The sequence below is a fragment of the Schistocerca gregaria genome, chromosome X (assembly GCF_023897955.1).
Source record: "Schistocerca gregaria isolate iqSchGreg1 chromosome X, iqSchGreg1.2, whole genome shotgun sequence".
NCBI classification, from domain to species: Eukaryota; Metazoa; Arthropoda; class Insecta; order Orthoptera; family Acrididae; genus Schistocerca; species Schistocerca gregaria.
Genome location: NC_064931.1, coordinates 31,038,566 through 31,053,225, shown reverse-complemented (window position 1 = coordinate 31,053,225; position 14,660 = coordinate 31,038,566).

Here is a 14,660-nt window from a genome sequence, read left to right as displayed (position 1 = left end):
GAAACTTTCTGGCACATTAAAACTATGTGCCGGACCAAGACTCGAACTCGGGACCTTTGCCTTTCACAGACAAGTGCTATACCATCAGAGTGTTCAAAAAGTGTCGAATACTTTGAGGGATAGTATTACTCATCAAAACAAGAAGTCCAATAAACATGGGTCCAGAAATGCATACTTTCTGCGACAAACATGTGAGTACAGGAGGTGTTCAATGTCGCGTCCATTCATGACAATGTACCCACAGCCTTCTGCCCTCTAGCATAGGGAATGACACACCCTTTGAAGTACACCCCATTGTTGCTGTATCTGCTGGTATGCATTGAAGATGCGAACGTGTAGTGTTTGCACATCGTTGATTGGCGTGGCGTAGATCAGTTCCTTCAAATGTCTCCATAACCAAAATCTAGAGGAATGAGGTCTGGGGAACGAGCGGACAAAGGTGTGCCCCCCCCCCCCCCCCCAATTACCAGTCCAGCGGTCCTGAAATGTCAGCATAAGATGTTTGCACACATTGTGACAAAAATGTGCTGGTGTGGCATCATGCATGACCCACATTTGTATTCATTGCAGCAATGGCACAGCCCCCAGCAAGGTCAGCAATAAAGTAAAAAGAAAGTAAAGATAATGCGCCCCAGTTAATCTTTGTGGTAGCATGTATGGCCCTATTGGTGTTGATACCCTCTTTCCTGAATTTCTTGGGGATTTACATCTGCCGATGCATACTGGTCATGGAAATTCACAACACCATCTCTTGTGAATCCAGCCTCATCGGTAAATAAAGTCTTGGATGTGAACAGTGGATCTGTGGCACACTACTGCAACAGCCATTCACAGAACAGCCATCTACCATGATGATCCTGTGGCCTTAGGGTGTGAATGCACTGTAAATGATATGTGTACAGCAACTGTTCATGAAGTATCCCCTACATAAGAGAGTAAGACACGCCTTCTGCTGCTGCTAATCGGCGCACCATGGTCCCAGGGGTTTCTTCCACCGAACGTAGCAGTCACCACCACATCAGGCATGCGTACTATGCAGGACCTCCCACTGTCAGTCTTCGAGTTGCAAGGGTACCTGTGTGCTTCAGACACTGGAAAAGTCTGCTGAACAGCTTATCAGAGTGTACTCTACGCTGTGTATATTTTTCAGTGTAGAGGGCATGAGCTCACAAGCTACGTGCATTTGCTAATCGATAGCAGAATATCATATCCGCCATTTCACTTGTCTAGTAATAGGCTTCCATTGCTAACAAGTGGTGTAAGAGAGAAACAAACAATTTCAGTATCATTTTATCTATTTTCCTCATACCCAGTACCCTCATAGCCTTTCTAATGTCAACTGTACTTTGATGAAGGATTTTCATTTATGTGAATTTTTTGTGATAATGCAAATGAGGTTTGATCTAAATTTACTGAGAACAGAACTGAATGCTTGATTTCAGTATGAAATGAGTAAAATGTATAATACCATAGAAAGTAATGGTGATTTGTTCCATTGCTTCTGAATGACTAAAATATGTCTGATGGTGTACCAAGAGTGAAATATTGTTGCCTGAAAGTTGTGGATACAACAGTGAATTCTGTTGACAAACTCTTAGTAACATCCTACCATGGATATTTATTTTAGTAGAAATACTAAACAGCCAATCAGTTGCAAAATGGGAAGTTCATTGGAACCCATTTATCATGTTTCAACGTTTATAAAAACGTCCTCTTCAAAATGAGATATTGACAATAGGATTACATATTGTGGCTGAAGTACGCTAATATAAAACCAAACGGCGTCAGTGAAATATAAAATTTCACCTCCATAATAATTAAAACATGTGCAGCATGGTTGTTGTGATTTGGTACAGTATACAGTTAAAATTGGCGAGGAAATACCAAATGGCATCAACATTCATCTAGCTAGCTCGTTTCAGAATGTTGCTGTTCACCTGTACTTCAGCTGACCGCCAGTAGATGTTAATGTTGCTACAGCCCCTTACATAGATGTAAAAGTTGTAATAGAAGAAGAGAATGTTCAGTGGGATAGGAATTTACAGTTCGCTGAGATGGAGTGGCAGCAACTAAACAGCAAGCTGAAATACATCGAGGATTGGATAACACTAAATTACAACCCATTCCTTCAAGACTTCGATGCCTTCAGCACCAATAGAAGCAGTGAATCTACTTAGAATATGTTTGGGGTACTGTACTGAAGTTATGATCTCAAGAGTTTGCACAGTGCATATATACAAAAGCATCCAAGTGTCGTGAACGTTCGTGGCTCACACACTTCAATATGGATTGCAGTAGACCACCCAATTTATGGTGAACACATGTTAAAGCGTTCATTAATGATGATATTGGAAGATAAAATTCACAAATATACTAAAATAAATGTATCCCCAATGTCCTAGTTACGCTGTTAAACCATATCTTTCATGTAAATATGTCATGTCATGTTATTCAGTAATTGTTTTGTTGGACAAAAACTGCTTTGCGGCAACATACTATTTCACTGAACTAGTTTGAGGCGTGTCCCATGATCAGTGGTATCAGTATTACACAAAACAAACATATTTCTTATAATAAGTTAATTACAGTGTATGTTGTAGCGTTTTATGCGTATCTGATATTTCATTTGATTGTAATTCGACTTGCTTTATACATGATGTTCTCTAGCATATTCCAATGACAATATTTCACAATGTTCATGAAATAATACGACCAGATGATTTGTATATACCGATATGTAATCAGCATGAGGAATTTTTATGAAATATATGCAGCACTCATTCGCAGTTGCTGTACATGCAAAGATTTCTTTTGGTCGACATCAGAGAATATATATAATGTTACTTCTAATTTGTATTATCTGTGTTGGCATAACGAAGAAATGTGTTTTCCTTAAGGTACACTAGCGAATTTACGACGAATTTTTTGTGTGGATAGATCTGTTTGTTTAAAACAATGTCAGGATGTTTCGTTATCTACTTGAAAACTACTATTCCTTTCAAAAAAATTTCACTATCTAGGACTGGTAGGCATTGTGTCATGTCACTGACTGTATGGGTTCATTCTTCTAAGTGTGTACTAAACAAAGACAGGTTCTGGCCAATGAGTTTCTTGTTTTCGAATTTCGCCCAGTGTGTCTTATGTGAATTTCCTCACAATTATCGCCTTTTAACTTACAGAACCTGAATGAGTAAATTTACAGGATTGTTCTATATTATAACAAATTTGTTACAGCAATGAGTTTTGTGTTCTGTGAAATCTTTCCCCAGTGTGGCGTGACTGTGAATTGTGTATGTGTTTGCTACAGTTTGTCCTTGTTAAGTTAATGCTGTCTTTTACATTCTTTTCATTTGTGTGTGGTTTCTGGTCTAATTTTTGTTGATTGCGGTGGGTTGTAACCGTTATGTTTTGCTGAATTTGTTAGTATCTTTAATTCAGATGCTATGTTTTCTTTACTCAGTGGATATTTTATTGGTATCTCTATAGAGGTTCGAAAATATGCTTCTTTGTTTGCTTTTGAATGACAAGAACTATTGTGTTTGTTTTCTGTAGATGTTGAATTTGTGCATTGTTCTATTTCTTATAATTTCGTGATCAAGGAAATTTATTTTATTATTTTGTTCATTTTTTTATAGGAAACGTGATATTCATCACAGAGCACCAAGCGTGAAAGACGTGCTTGTCATCTCTTACCTATACTTTTATTCAATTCATGTTTTAATATTACTGATAATTATGTGTCCAACAAGATTTCAGTGACTTCATAGATTCCATCTCGATCACAGTAGTCTTCCTGCTAATGAAGATAATTAGTCCTCAAGAACAGAATGGCAGAAGGAGAAAAACTATACTAAGCTAAGGCTATAACGTAAACGTGACTACATATAGGATAAATACCTCCACACACAAAGGAACAATCGGGCTGACTTTGATCTACATTGATCACCAACACCTACAACTATTACTCTCAACTCTGATGTGTCACTTGTATTGTAATGAGGTTAAAGGCTCTCCTTTCCCCTCATATCCGTCTCTAGTTACTGAAACATCGTCCCATACAAGGTTGGGTATGCCTGTAATCATAACTTTTCTTCTCTTGCTGCTTGTGCAATTCCTGTTGCCACATCCATCTTGTGGCCAACTCTTACACCAACAATAACGCCGTTATTCTTACTCGTCCAGGCACGAGATGTAAGGTAAAGTCATCCCTTTCGTTCCCCCACATTCTGGTCAATCGATCCCGAGTAGGTCTTATAAACTGCTCTGTGTTGGCTATTCCATTCCTTATTTAGTGACATGCGAACAACATGCTGTGGTTCTTTATGGTTTGTTACAGTAGTTCTTTTTGCATTTATATCAGCACACAATATCTGACTCCTAATCCGGTCAGAAATGATCAAGTAATAAGATCCCATCAGAAACCAACTCTATTCACAACCCTTTATTCATCAACCATCCCTCCTCAACTTTTTGAGGGAATTAATCCATAAAACATACTCCACAACAAATCTCACAAAAATATCTTACACAAATTCTCTCCAATTCTTCTATAAAACCTCTTACACAAATTCTCTTAAGCATCTCTTCACTATACTAGCTACATTCTCATCAATATCAACAAAAGTTTCCACATTAGATCCACATGATCTCTTTCCATAACTTCATCACAAATTAATCACTGTCAGGTTATTGCCCACTTGAGCTGTCGATCACAAGAGAAGACACTTCCTTGCACCGATGTCCATTCACGGTGAAAACTACTGAACACCATTATCTTATGCATAAGCCATCACAGCTCGAACCCACGAATCAGTCTACTAAATTCTCACGAATGATCACTAACACCATTATCAATACACTCACAACACTATCACATCTCCCTTTGCCAAATGATCTTATAATGCCGTCATCTCTTGGGACGCCCAGTATACTAACTCCTTTCACTCGTAATCACGCTTTCTCATACACTGGAACTCAAAACTTTTTTTTGTACGGTACTGTGGCGTACTGTTCTCTCTTACCCTTCACTAAGCTAATTAACAGAACTCCCTACACCTAACATGCAAAAGTACACTAGCACTCAGCTATGTATAACCAGTCATCATCCTTCCCTTCTGCCAGTCATCCGAAACATACACCCATTACACCTAATTCTTCCGCGACTTGTTTTGAAAAGATACAGAATATGCGGCTCTCTCCTGATACATTCTAGTCCCTTTTCTACCATAGAGAGTTCCATTCTAGCTGCTTTCATTAGCCAGTCTCCAATTTCTTCCTGCATGACAAGCACAGCGACTCATTCTTTTTCTTGGTACTTTATGGATCATAACTCCATAATGTCTTGAAAAACTTCCAAACAGCTTTCATAATGCCACACCAGAAACTATTACCTATTGGTAACTGCTCATAACAAGTCATGATGACATCAGATGTAGAAAGGGGGACATTGAGGAACTGATTATCAGCACCATCTCATCCAAAAACTTCATCATATTACCGTATCCTTATTCTACATACATGCTTATCGCCATGATGCCCTATTCAACTCACTCCTGCTTTTCTCGTGGCCAGTAGTGGGCTAAAAATGCTCTCCTGAGTTTCACGTATGAGGTGCAGAATAATCTCACTTCATGCATGTTCATATTGGCATTTATATCAAGATAGTCTCATATCTATCCCAAATATTGCCTCACAGGTCAAGGAGGGGGAAAGAGCGATTGAACTGGTAAACCCAGGCTTTTGAATGTAATCCTCTGCTGCCATCTATAAAGGTCTGGAATTTTCGGATGAGCAGGAAATGTTCATGGTCAACTAGCTCTTGTTATAATGACAAGAGGATAGGCTGTCGATTAACATATGCCTTCAGCTCACTTTGTCCCATTCCCTGCATCTCTCTGAAAGCTTGTTCCATTGTTTCTCCATTCATAATTTTCATCTGCTCTATCGTCTTGGATAATCACTATTCAGTGTCCACAGACTCCTGGTTCACTCTCTCTTCTAATTTCTATAATTGATTTGCTAGCTTTTTGATTTGGCCTCCTCATGCAATTTGTAGCTTCTCAGCCTTGTCAATATGTTGTTGCAACTGGGGAATTTGTGCCACTTGCGGGGCTAAAACCCCTAAGCGTTCCTCGAGATTTGCCAATATCTTCTTTGTTACTTTGCCCATGTTTTCAACCATTGTCCTTGTTTTTTTCGCTTCTAGACCAATTTTTGTCGCCAACTCATTTGTACCATCCTTCATACTCTTCATCATTTCAGCCATGACTTCAGACATATTCTTCATCATGCTTTTAATCTGGTTGTCCATGTTCATCACGTTTCCTTCACTTCTTGAGCTTCACCCCGTGCTTTTCGACTCACATTTCGTACCATTATCACTATCGCATCACATTTGCCTTCTCCGTTAAAAGAAAGGGCCGAAGACGTACCGATTATGCTCGAGTGAGCCTCCAGAAGGGTGACAGACTCGTCCCTAATACTGCTCGCTACGTACAAAACTTCAGAGGATACACCCGCACTCGCATTCGAAGATTCTACCTTGTTCTCGTTCACGCGTCCCTCCATAGGAAACAACCTCTTCAAGTTCATTCTTGCCTTCTGTCTTAATAGTTCTACTGGCTCCTCCACATCAACACTTACTTCAACTATTCCTTCTATTTCAGGTTTATCAGTGGTAGAATGATCCTCTGTAGTATGCATCATTTGATTACCGATTAGCTCACTTCGGCCAACGACCTGTCTTTTTTTCTTGATTACAACCTCGAGCACTTCCTCTGAGTCACCGTAATCACTAATCCTAATCGTCTCCATTCTCTGGTGTGGCAGGGTCTGCGCTTTATATTTATAACGAAACAGCTCGTAAGTCATGTGCAACTTACTAAGAATGTGACATTGCATTGAATGCATACTATACTGGCAAATCATGTAACCCACTACCACCATGAGGCAACTCATGATCAGAACACCAAAACCCTTGTTCACTATTACAAAGTATGTCAAGAAGGAAAACACTGAATTGTGGTTTCTAACCTCTAGATGACTTATCGGTGGCCTTGTCATTTTACCCACCAGACACTGCGGCTTTCAAATTGTGGGCGACACTTGTAGTACTCTAAAAGAAACTTTTTACTTACAATGATTACATTTTTATTCATATTATGCAATCATGCTCATCTTCTCCATTTCCTCTCAGCAGGCATCCTAGACCTCTGCAACCAACTGGCATACCTACTTCTTCTGTCTCATGGTCAACCATGCACATTTACCACAAACTCCTTACTGTCTGCCTGACGAAAACTGATCGCGTTGTGGCCTATGCCTTGTCAGACTCCACTTTTCACACTAAATGACGTACAGATACCATCTGCATCCCTGGAATTACTTCGAAATGCCTTATACAGTTTCGCTAATCCCTCATCGACGGGTTTGTCCTTCGATACCTGTTGCTGAGACATACTTATTCCTTCGATTTCGAGTATATTCACTTGGATGTCATATAATAAACTGATGTTCATACCTCCAATTCTTCTGCAGCTCGTGATCTAGTGGCTAGCGTTGCTGCTTCTGTATCATGGGTTCCTGGATTCGATTCCCGATGGGGTTGGGGATTTCCTCGGAATAGGGATTGGGTGTTTGTGTTGTTCTCAGCATTTCATCATCATCATCGTCATTCGTGACAATGGCTAGATTGGACTGTGTAAAAATTGGAGTGTGTAAAAATTGGGACTTTGTACAGGCACTGTAGACAGCGCAGTTGAGTGCCCCACAAACTGAACATCATCCAACACCTTCAATTCAATACGTACACACTATCAACACTATCCCACAATTACGCTGCGCGTCAGAATATCCTCCCAAAATTTTGCAGCACTGTGTCAATGCTGTGCAGAACGCCATGTGGATCTGACACATACAATGTTGCAGAACTGTCAAAGCTGAAAAGAAACACGTAAAATTTTAAAAAGTGCTGCTACCAATAAAATTATTTCTCTCCCTGAAACGTAATCCTTAAATAGCAACTCAAAATGCCCCATAATTGTTTGAGCATAACATCGTTAAATTCCCCATAATATCTTATATTTCACTCATCCTTCACCAATTTTGAAACAAACTCCTCATTAACTTATGCATGCAGTGCTGAAGGCACCCCCACAACTTAAAATTATCATAGATACAATGCTCATCCCGCCCCGTCTCCCCTGTGACTCAGATGTATTTAATAAACTGCACACAATGGAAACAGATGGAAACGTGTTGGCGTCGACAAGTGAGTCGTGGGTGTGGTTCTTGTTGAAAGTAATAATGAAAACGGGTATAAAGGGGTTCATCTCTTTCTGTATACTAAATTAAAAGATCGATGGGGAAATAGATCATGATAAACAAATGTGACAGTTAGCTCTTACACACACTGGAGGTGAATAGAAGTCGGAACATAAAATCCATATAATCAAACAGTTGACCAAAACCGAACAGCAAAGGCTTGAGCGAAGGCAGGAAAGTAGCCTGGTAACCAACTCATTAGGTGATTCAAGAAAATTAATTACAAAGTTTTGCACTGGACATGATGACTACGTTGTTCTGGTGGGATTAGGTAAATACATGCAGGAAGCCAAATAACTGAGACACAGTTAAGTCATCAGCTGTCAGAACCTGATTAAAAATGATTTCCCCCACGCTATAACTGTAAACGTGCCTTCTCCTGCATCACTAACACCACGTCTTTCTTTCCTATCAGAACTTACATCATGAATAGTCGAGGAGATGGGCTGCTACTTCAGCAGCTGCTTACATCATGAATAGTCGAAGAGATGGGCTGCTACTTCAGCAGCTGCAGAAGGGATCTGCGATGCAACTGCTGCCCATGGCCAGCACAGAGCAGAATCTCTCGCCACAGAAACGATCCAGCTGAAGATTACTGCTACTGCTCAGTGCCATTCTGCTCCCTTTCGCACCTTGAAACTAGAATTTCTCTACTATGCATCCCAAAAAAAAAAATCATCTTTTCTTCACGCCCCACACCAGAGTACCTTAAAAATGACACTCGTCTGAACTCTGTGCAGTAAGACCGCAAAAAGTACCGGCTGTCCAATCAAACAAAAAGTTAGAAACCCTGCCGATGAGAGGCTACAGAGCAAACATTTCTCTCTTTCTTCCGAAACTTTTATTGTTTCTTGAGCCAGTCTCTTAATTTTACAGTTTAAACAAGTTTACAACAAATTGGTGCAAGAACACCAGTCTGGAAAAAGGTGGAAGCGAGAGAATTCGCGATTTTGCCTCTATGAGAGGCGATGCCATTTCCCCCACTCTGCCTAATTGATGAGACACTGTCCAATCAATGAATGTTCTATTTCAAAAATTCGGTTTGATGTTTTCCAAGTCTTGGCACTGGGATGGCGGTGGTGAAACTCGGAAGCGGACGTAATGTGCGAGATTGCGCTCGACATCCTCTGCAAGATCTTACCTGCAGTCCAAACTACTGCCCAAAATTTTCCAGAAGCGTCCTCTTTGCTCACCGGAACAGCGTTTTTCGCGATGTGGTGAAATTTGGAAGCGAACCTAATGTGCACATGATCGACCTTCTACGAGCTCCGCAATATATTATCTGAACCAGTGCAAGGGCCCAGAATCTCTAGGCTCGCCAATGTGGAGCCACATGCAGTGAGTAGTGGGACAAAATATGTGCTACCCCACATACCACTGTGGCCAAATGTATCCAAGATGGCGGCGATGACATCATCCAAGATGGCGTCGTGTAGACATGGCAACAATGCATGACGTCATCCTAGATGGCGGATTTCGTCGGGAAGTTTGAATTTTGGTGGGAAAATAGATCAATTTTGCTACCTCCACTAACCTAACCCTCCAGAAAAAATTCACGCGAAATTCAAATTCCAGTGTGATAATGAGTCACACCATGAATAAGGCGAGAAAATAGATCAGTTGGCCTATGTCCACTAACCTAACCCACAATCCCCTAGAAAATGGCGGGAAGTTCAAATTCCAACACAATAATGCACCACACTGCTCTTATCTCTACTAAGCAAAGAAAATCGCACAAAAGTAGCTCATTTGGCCTACCTCCACTAACCTAGGTCACCTGACTGCCACCTATTCCTACCAACTGGCACCAACATTTAATTTTTGTGGTAAACAAAATTCAATTCTCATATGTCTACTAAGCTAAAGGAAAGGCGTGAAAGAAAACACACTTTACTAACCTCAGTCACCAGACTGCGGCACCTCCTAAGGATTTGTGGGAAAAGGACTTGAACGTAAGACTTTATTTATCCAATTCCATGCAGTTGTGTTCACCACAAGGTCAGGACTCCAACTGACTTAGTACACATTGCCGCAACCAGAGGGCGCCCTTATCTGTGATGTAATCCAAGATGGCGACACCCAGTGTATTCACCACTAGGTCTGGACTCCAACTGACTTAGTACATATTGTTAACACTAGACAGCGCAACCGTGACGTCATCCAAGATGATAACCGCGACGTCAGTCAAGATGGCTGCACCCAGTGTATTCACCACGTGGTGTAAGATTGTGCACTTTGCCTACCTCCACTAAGCTAACCCTCTCCCCAAGAAAAATGTTGTGAAGCTCAAATTCCAGCATGATAATGGCGAGAAAATCGGACTTGTCTTTATTATTATTTAAACAATATCATGCAGGTGTGTTCGCCATGAGGTTTGGAGTCCAACTGGCTTAGCTGATATCATCGCCTCCAGAGAGCGCCTCCATGACGCCATTCAAGATGGCGGTTTTTGACAGGAAGTTTGAATTTTGGCTGGAAGAAGGCCAACTGGACCACGTCCACTCAACTACTGTTATCCAAGATGGCGACCTTTTCTTTTCGGCCACTCAGATGACCTGAAATTTCGGTGCACATTCAGACTTTACTGAGCTGTCGTTGTCAAACCATCATCATGTGTTCGATCATCGAGATGAATGTGAAGGGTAGAGCAGCTTTCAATAGATGCATTACATGTAGACATTTGAGGGAGGACTGTAGCCATAGTTCACTACATAACGTATGGGAGAGTATGATAATGGAGGAGTGTAGGAGGAATAAGTACAAGAATTCTGTTCAGCAAATTTCGGCAATGCATAGGGATGGAGACATGATGCATATCGTAAACAGCACATGCTCATATGCATGCGCGAACTGCAGAAATATTCATCATGAAGCATTCATTCTCCCAAAAGGAAAGAGACGTCCAGTTGATGTCAATTCGCTTCTGTCTTAGCATATCCATATACCTCATATATACCATTGAAGATCAACTACTCATCCCCCCATCCTTGTGGCCATGCCGAATGTGTTCCATTGATGAGTTATTGGTATTTGAGTGGGATGAGTTTAACAGCTATGTTGTTTGTAAGCATACAGTTGAAGACTGCCCCAATAGCCTTCTACATGCTGAATCGAAGCGACCATTAATTCTAGAACATATGAAGAGGAAGAATACAGTCCTGCAAATAAATGCATTGCAGTGAGATGCATTACCCATCTCATGGAAACATCTGCTATTATTGGAACTGTCTGCCTTTTCTAAAAGCACTATAAAGCTCCCAGCCCACAAGAGATGACTGCCTCCGATCCAGCAGACCAAAGAACTGATCTAGTTCACGAGATCACTGCTAGAAGGCGCTTCAATAGGTCATGTGATCACACGATTCAGCCAATATGAACACAGCATCATGATGACGTAGGTGGATGGTATATAAAGAGAACTTAGCAGCTGTTCGATCTCTGTTCAGGTCAGCTAGTCAGTCAAGATGAATTGTCAGTCACCACAGCAGCAACAGCAGCAGCGGCAGAATAGGAGGAGAAAGCAGCAGAAAAGTAAGTATCTATTTCGCAAAATTAATATTATTATTATTATTTCTGTAACAGCAGCATATTATGCTTATGAATATCCTTCTTTGCCCGCTAGCTTCACCCGCGACGTTAGCATCAGCAGGTTCCAACCTGTCAGGGCCCGCACATGTGGCGACCTCGGACTCTTCCACGCAGGATCCTGTAGTACAGCTTCTCAGCATGCTGGAGCAGGATAACGAGGTGCTAACGTCACTGTCAGAGACTGCATTTGAGGTGGCTTCACAGTACTGGACTCCTTCATATGCGCCATCCATTGATCATTGCACAAGAGACGTACATCCATGAGTGCAAGAACATGTGGCTAACTGTGCTGGTGTGGATGTTGTGGATGAAAAGATACCGACCCTCAGTGCACCACAGCCTTTATTGTTCGCCTCATGCTACGTGTTAACAGTTAGTGGTTCAAAGCGTCTTCATGTAGGACTTGAAGTTTCGCAAAAGAGTAGCCTGTCAACTGTGTTAGTGCTCGAAAATGTACCCAAAAATATTAAAGTTAGGTTTTCTGACTACAAGTGGGATGAACTCTGTCATTTAAAAACATACATCAAGAAGCATATGACTACCGAATACACTCCATCCCACTCCTACCAGGACATGTCCTGCGGCAGTCTAACTGTGAGTATTCTTTCAATGTATGATGATGCTACACTAAGAATTAAAAGTGCTGAGGGTCATAGTATTTTCATGCACCACTCGACTATTGTTAACTTATTCAATCTAGACATGGCAGTAACTAGTACAATAGAGAGACTAAATAGCTTGAGCTGTATACACTGACATCATTAACTGGCTTCACACATGTAGATATAGATCATTGTTTTAGTACCTGGATAACTGCAGTGCCGAAGTTTTGTGCTACTCCTCGAATAGGTGTTGAAAATGTTGAACTCAAATTTACTGATGGAATGCAAGACTATTGCAATGAGCCTATAACATTACGAGATATACATGTTGAATTTGAGTTCAGCTATTTTCTAAATACTGTACTTCTGATGCATCGTTTAAAAAAGACTGAACTTATTGTTTTCCATGCTGATCATAGCTGTATATAATGAATAAATAAATATATTATAATATTAAATTTCTCATTGTCTTTTTTATTTCTCTAGACAAAAATGTCACATACCTTGATACACATTAGTATACGTTTATGTACGTTTGTATGTGACACTCTTCCCTTTAAATATACTACTCGGACTTCATTCTATCATGCAGCCATTGTAGCTCAGTTGGTAATGTGTCTCCGCTATAGTGGCTACACACACATATTATTTATCATATAAAAGCCTATTGCACGCCTGTGCCTAGCACAGTAGGTATCATGGCAGGCTGGGTGAAGCATCCTCGGTGCAAGGACTTTGTTGTAGGTGACTGGTTGTGTGATGATGACCAAGACCAGAAGACCAATAAAAAGAATGGAGTATTCCTTCCCGACAGAGTAGGAGCGATAATTGTAGGTCCTTCCAACTGTGGTAAGACAAATGTCCTCGTGGCTCTGTTAACATACATAGACAGAGTCCGCTTCAAGCACCTTTTTGTCTTCTCCAAAACACTCTTTCAACCCAAGTACCAGTTACTGCAGAAAATATTAGATGAGGTAGATGGTGTAACATACAGAGCATTGAGTGAAAGCGTCGACATCTGCCCTCTTGAGGAGGTAAAGCCTAACACTGTATTCACATTTGATGATGTGGCTGTGAAAAGCAGGATCAAATTCGTAGATATTTCTGCTTTGGTCGTCATATGGGTGTTGACGTACACTCCTGGAAATGGAAAAAAGAACACATTGACACCGGTGTGTCAGAACCACAATACTTGCTCCGGACACTGCGAGAGGGCTGTACAAGCAATGATCACACGCACGGCACAGCGGACACACCTGGAACCGCGGTGTTGGCCGTCGAATGGCGCTAGCTGCGCAGCATTTGTGCACCGCCGCCGTCAGTGTCAGCCAGTTTGACGTGGCATACGGAGCTCCATCGCAGTCTCTAACACTGGTAGCATGCCGCGACAGCGTGGACGTGAACCGTACGTGCAGTTGACGGACTTTGAGCGAGGGCATATAGTGGGCATGCGGGAGGTCGGGTGGACGTACCGCCGAATTGCTCAACACGTGGGGCGTGAGGTCTTCACTGTACATCGATGTTGTCGCCAGTGGTCGGCGGAAGGTGCACGTGCCCGTCGACCTGGGACCGGAGCACAGCAACAAACGGATGCACGCCAAGACCGTAGGATCCTACGCAGTGCCGTAGGGGACCGCACCGCCACTTCCCAGCAAATTAGGGACACTGTTGCTCCTGGGGTATCGGCGAGGACCATTCGCAACCGTCTCCATGAAGCTGGGCTACGGTCCTGCACACTGTTAGGCCGTCTTCCGCTCACGCCCCAACATCGTGCAGCCCGCCTCCAGTGGTGTCGCGACAGGCGTGAATGGAGGGACGAATGGAGACGTGTCGACTTCAGCGATGAGAGTCGCTTCTGCCTTGGTGCCAATGATGGTCGTATGCGTGTTTGGCGCCGTGCAGGTGAGCGCCACAATCAGGACTGCATACGACCTAGGCACACAGGCCCAACACCCGGCATCATGGTGTGGGGAGCGATCTCCTACACTGGCCGTACACCTCTGGTGATCGTCGAGGGGACACTGAATAGTGCACGGAACATCCAAACCGTCATCGAACCCATCATTCTACCATTCCTAGACCGGCAAGGCAACTTGCTGGTCCAACAGGACAATGCACGTCCGCATGTATCCCGTGCCACCCAACGTG